The 5841-nt window shown below is 38.1% G+C and overlaps 1 long non-coding RNA gene across 1 annotated transcript in view; it reads right to left on the bottom strand.

Moving 5' to 3' along the window:
• LOC122136130 overlaps positions 1-5841 on the bottom strand; it is a 33576-nt gene that overhangs the window by 27419 nt on the left and 316 nt on the right. The window contains exon 2 of the long non-coding RNA XR_006153941.1: positions 3408-3467. This is a non-coding gene — a long non-coding RNA (uncharacterized LOC122136130). The remainder of the gene's footprint in view (positions 1-3407; positions 3468-5841) is intronic.

Below are 5841 nucleotides of genomic sequence, written 5' to 3'. Positions count from 1 at the left end.
CTCTGGGCCATGACTCCTCTAGACTGCAGCACACTCTGAGCCATGACTCACTCTGAACCATAACACACTCTAGACCATGGCTCACTCTAGACCCTTGACTCAATCCTGAACCGTGGTTCCTCCTGAACAGCGGCTCCTCCTGAACCCGTGGCACACTCTGAACCCGTGACTCACTCTGAACCCATGGCTCACTCCTGAACTCATAGCACACTCTAGACCGCAGCTCACTCTAAGCCTTAATACAGTTATGGATTAAGTGAACGTGAACAGGTGCGTGAAAACTGAACTTGTGTCAGTATTCCATGCATGCCTTCCGTCTTAAAGGAACTGCATTTCTAACCTATCCGTGTCATTAATGTTAACCAAAAAAAAAAACAATTTTAAATAAATATTTTAAGTAAACCTACGGTATCTGAAAAATGAGTTCAATTTTTATCTCTTTTGCTGAAGTAAAAATCACATACACATCAACACTCTCAAAAACAACAAATTATATAAAAAAAAAATATTATACATGAACAACTATATATTTTTATACGTTGCACCCTTTTCACTACTGTTAAAGGGATAATTCACCCAAAAATTTAAATTGTCATAAGTATTGAATTTGTAAAAACTTCAATAAATTATTTCAAATTTCTCATAAGCTTAATTGATTTTGTCTGAAGAGAGAAGAATTAATGATTATTTTTGTTGGAAGACTACATAGAAAATAGCTACCAAAATAAATGTTGGTAACTGCAGCTTGACTAAAGGTCAAACCACTTATTACACAACATTTCACCACATAAATAATTATGGTGATAAAAGATTTATGACGAAAATGTTTTAAAACCTTACCAGTTCTCTTATCCATTACAGCGCACAAAACAATCATAGCAAAATGGCAGCAGCTGTGTTTGTATGAAACGAGAGTGAGTCCATGATACCAGGATGACAAAATTAAATAATTGTACACCATTTTGAATCGGGTTTTAATATTTTATTAGCTAAACAAACGCAAAGCCTTATCACCAAAAACTGCCTTACGCCGATTCCCAGCCACTTTGAGCCTGTGTTATCAGCTTTTACTGTTCGTCATTGGTATAACATACCTCAGAGTGTTTAGAAATGCATCACGCAGAAAACATGAGCAAACATAAAGCACCCGCGCGTACGCAGTTCAAATCTGTGATGTAAAAGCGGTGGTCGGTCAGAGTTGCTCCACTGTAGGTTATAGAGAATCTGCTCTGATCTAATTTCTTTGTTTTTTCAAAGCTCTTGCGTAGCTCCTCGGCATGCTCTGCATGATCTTAAAAAGAAAGCCTACGCACGCAAACAAGATATCCATTGTGTGGTTAGTTTTTGATTATATTCAGGGGTTTAAGCATTGAGTAAGCTGGGACAGTTATGCCGCTGCAAATAGGGGAAGCGTCCTTTTTGCTCTGTGTCTCTTACATACTGCCATTCACAGTTTGAAAGGTGCCGAAGAGGACCGGCTATTAATGATATTTGTCATGGAAACACAAAACACAAGTTTATAAAATTGCCGGTTGTTTGATCGCTCTTCACCTCCACATCAGCCCCTGCACTTCGGTGTCTGCTCGCCAGTGGGAGCCTAATGAACCAAATAAACAAATGTCATTACATTTACTTAGTTGACATTATTATTTAGCTCTTCTACATTAAACTAGCTGAGTTAACATAATTATTTGTCAACTAATAAAACTAGTAAAGCTGATAAAAACATACCTCAGGTCAACAATGAACCAAGAGAGGCTGTCAGCAGCTGACACTAACTTCAACTGAACAGAACATATGAAGGTCTTTGGATACGAAGGACATAGTGACAGCATTTGCTCTAGCTATATGCAGTGTGATCGAAAAGCTGACGTGTGTTTTATAGGCTATTTATAGTACAAGCTTGCTTTGCTGAAGAGCACGAATTCTGAGAATGGGTCACCACACTTGGCTGTATGTCAAGTCACAAATCTGCTTTTAACAGTAAAAGCTTTTTATATAATCTTAAGTACAAGCTTGTTTTGCTGAACTTTATTCCTACAGATGTTGTTTTGAGCAGTGCATAAATTACTGAATGAAAAGGCTTTCTTTTACCACATAAAAATATCTAAAACCTTTGTTTATTTGACAAATATATCTAACCAACTTCATCTGTAATAAAAACAGGAAACACTGCACAATCAGAAAGTCCCCTGACTGCGCTCCATTTGGAACTCCTCTCTTGACTTCGAAAGCAGCGAATCTGGTAGATGTACATTCTGTAAGTTTGTGTGATACCCAGGCAGCCTCTCCTTGAATGAGGGCCGGTGAACAGCTGCAGTCATCCTCTAATCGTGTTTGTGACAGATGTACAGTGGTGTGAAAAAAGTGTTAGCCCCCTTCAGGTTTCTTGTTTTTTTGTATGTTTGTGCTGCTGTTTCAGATCATCAAACAGGAATTAGAGAGCTGGATTGAGACTCAGCATGGTTTTGGCTTAAAGTGTTAGAGTTCACAACTGTGCTGTGATTCAATTATATAACCAGACACAAAAACTGGACCGTCTCATTTATATTTCTGGCTCACAGCTACAAAAACAAATAGTAGCAAATGGATCTCTGCAGTTCACAGAAACTGAATGCAGGCAGCAGAACGTGAACATAGCAGCCGCCGTTTCGTTCTAGAGATTTTTAATTTTGGTAGTAAAATCTAATAGCTTGCGGTAAATAAGCTGATTACAGCCATGCCATTCAGCCAAGAGATGCTTTCTGGCGTCAAAAATAAACACCTGCTACTATGACTCAAATAGACTGAACAAGACTCAAATAAGTATCCAGCAAATATTTGAAGAGCACATTGTGAATGATTATTTGTAGCATCGCCTGACATAAAAAAAAAACATGTTGCAGCATGATGTAGGTGGAAAGACAATCACTCATATAATTTTTCATAAGTAAGTATTTAATATTATATTTTTAACATTCAGTACAGTATGGAGCACTGGAAAATATCCTTCAAAACTGTATGCAAATATCCATAAATTCATAGAGATGAAGATAAATCTGTAATCTGGCCTGTTATTTGTAGAGTATTTTATTCTATTGTCAATAATCTCTATTTCCTCTGGCTGCTGTGAGTCCTTCTCTCTACCAAAATATTCAACACAAAATCATTTACTGAGCTCTCAGGTGCAGATTGATTTCGAATCAATGTGAATCATCTGGCCTGCCAAAGCTAACTGTACACGAAGATGATGATCTGAAGAAGAATCACAGTAGGAGCATTGGCTACCCGCGATGCTTAAGAATGATCAAAATCTCTACAGGGAAAGATGAATGAACAAGAATCAAGACTTTGTGAATGAAATCAAAGATATAAAATGATGATCAGTTCTTCAGATTGACTGTTTCAGCATTAATGAACTGATGTACCTCTGAATAATGATCCAGCAGAACTACAGACTTCAGTTTCTCCTGGATCTGTGATCATATCTGTTAGTTCAGTTCAAACATATTTTCAGCTCAGATCTGTACAGCACTCTCTTCCTCCCTCAACACCACGACTGAGCTGAGACCCTTGAACAAGAACTGAAACCACACTGCTGCCCACTGCTCGGGGTGTGTGTGCGTGTGTGTGTGTGTGTGTGTGTGTGTGTGTGTGTGTGTGCGAGTGTGTGTGTGTGTGCATGACACTGTGTGTGTGTGTGTGTGTGCGTGTGTGTGTGTGTGTGTGTGAGAGAGAGTGTGTGTAGTGTGGCGTGTATGCAGCTAATTACTTTATGTTTGTGTATAGAGTTACTAGGCAAAAATACCATTATTAGAAGAGTTAAAATAGTTTTGAAAGAAGGGTTCGCTTTTGCATGTTGTGAGTGTGTTTTGTGGTTTTGTGTGTAGAGTTTAGAGAAAAACCATTTAAAAAAAAAAAAAAAAAAGTAAGCAGAAAAAAAAAAGAAAAAAACAACTGTAACGTAAAGATCAGCAGAATTTAGCAGATATAAAGAGGTACTTTTCTGGAAACATTTAAAAATGCTGTAGTGTGTTTTGCTCTTTGACTATGAACACAAACTTCTTTACTTTACTTTTACTGTAGTATTTTTATTTAGTTATCTCCTGACACAATCTCACTGTACACACAAAATCAAAGTGTCAAGGCCAGCATCGAGTGTATTGTCTCTGTCACACTCTTCTGAGCTCAGAATAAACCAGCAAATAAGCCGCTTCTCAAAACTGATGATAGTAGACAGTTAGTGATTCCCTGAACCCCATCTCTTAATGTCTTCAGAGAGGAATTCATTATATCTAGAGACTGATTTAAGAAGAAAACAGTATCTGAGAGAGCTATATGGCTGGTGTAAAGAGAAGACACTGATGATGTACCTTTAGTTGTGTGTGTGTTTGTAGTTGAGGGATCCTGAGAGTATATTCTTTAAACAGTAATAACTGAAAATGATGAATAATATTTAACTTTAAATTATGACAAGTGTAGATTATGACAATCATATCTTAATCACACAAGATAACTTTAGCATTAGTATTATGTTAGCTTCCTAGCATTAGGCGTATGTTGGCACATCTAACAGACGCTGATTGATGAGATGTTTCTCACCTGAACTCTTGACAGTGTATGTGACTGGGGTCTGGCTTGATCTCTCTAGGTAACTACATCTCCACTCTCTGTTATGATCTTCATTCCAGGTGTTGTATTCCAGGAGTGAAGATACAGCGATCTGATGAGGATAATATCTGATGGCATCTGGAGTCAGTCTGCGTCAGTTTAACACCAGCCTGATTCACCCCAGAACAGCTGAGATTCTCTCAGAACTGGCCGAATCATCACAAGAGACTCAGTATGTAGATACAGCTGACAGAAGAGAGTCACAGGAGGGCCTGCACTGATCTCAGTGTGAGGATGAGACTGAAACGCACAATAACACATCACACACTCTTCCAATCATCATCAGAGAGATTAAATCAAAAGAATTTTAAAATGATGTATAATCCTTAAAATTACCATGAAGAACATGCAGAATCCAGGGCGTGGGTTCTTGTGGTGGTAATGGATTCGCACACACTGTCACTGCAAGTGTAAGATCATGTCTTCTTTTGAGATGTTCTGATGTTTAGAGGCAGTCAGACCCCAGACTCTCAGTCTCTCATGACTCTCTGTGTTTTTCCTCTTTATCCCTAAGCGAATCAGTTCAACTGCTGGATATCTGGATACATTGCCATAAGCACCCTTACAGTTGATTTGCAGTCATGAAGAGCATTATTACAGGGCAGATGGACATTTTCACCAGAACTGATGAACACATGAGCATCATCCACTCCACTGATACCTGAAACACAAGAACATCTGATCATTATGTTATATATTAATAAATGAAGCTTTATTGTATGCAGATGTACACTGAACTCTTTCACAGGAGTTTAAAGAGCGTGTAGAAGTGTGTTTACCTGTGAGAAGTGAAGAGAGAAAGATCAGTCCCAGCAGACACACACGACACTCATCAGACATTTTCTCTTTCTCTCTGTCTTTCTCTTCAGTATATGATCTCAACTCTTTCTTTAAACAATATACACCCTTCCTCTGTTTGTTCACTTCCTCTGATCTACAGACTGAGTCATGTTCTGATAGAGCTGTATTTAGTGACTCAATGCAGTGCATAATGAAGAAGTGCTGCTTCACATTTATCTGTAAATATTGAAGAAATATTGTATTTATCCTATAGAAGACATTAGTATAAGGTGTTTTTTTTACTATAACCATAAGCACTGGCCTGTGGGAACACAAGACTCTGAGATGATGGTGTTTGTGAAACATGTTCTTCAGTGTGAGAACTGTGTATTGTTAATCACATCTGCTCTG

The sequence above is a fragment of the Cyprinus carpio genome, chromosome A3, assembly GCF_018340385.1.
Source record: "Cyprinus carpio isolate SPL01 chromosome A3, ASM1834038v1, whole genome shotgun sequence".
Classification (NCBI taxonomy): domain Eukaryota; kingdom Metazoa; phylum Chordata; class Actinopteri; order Cypriniformes; family Cyprinidae; genus Cyprinus; species Cyprinus carpio.
Note: the sequence above shows the minus strand (reverse complement) of the source record. Positions and strands in the feature narration are given on the sequence as shown.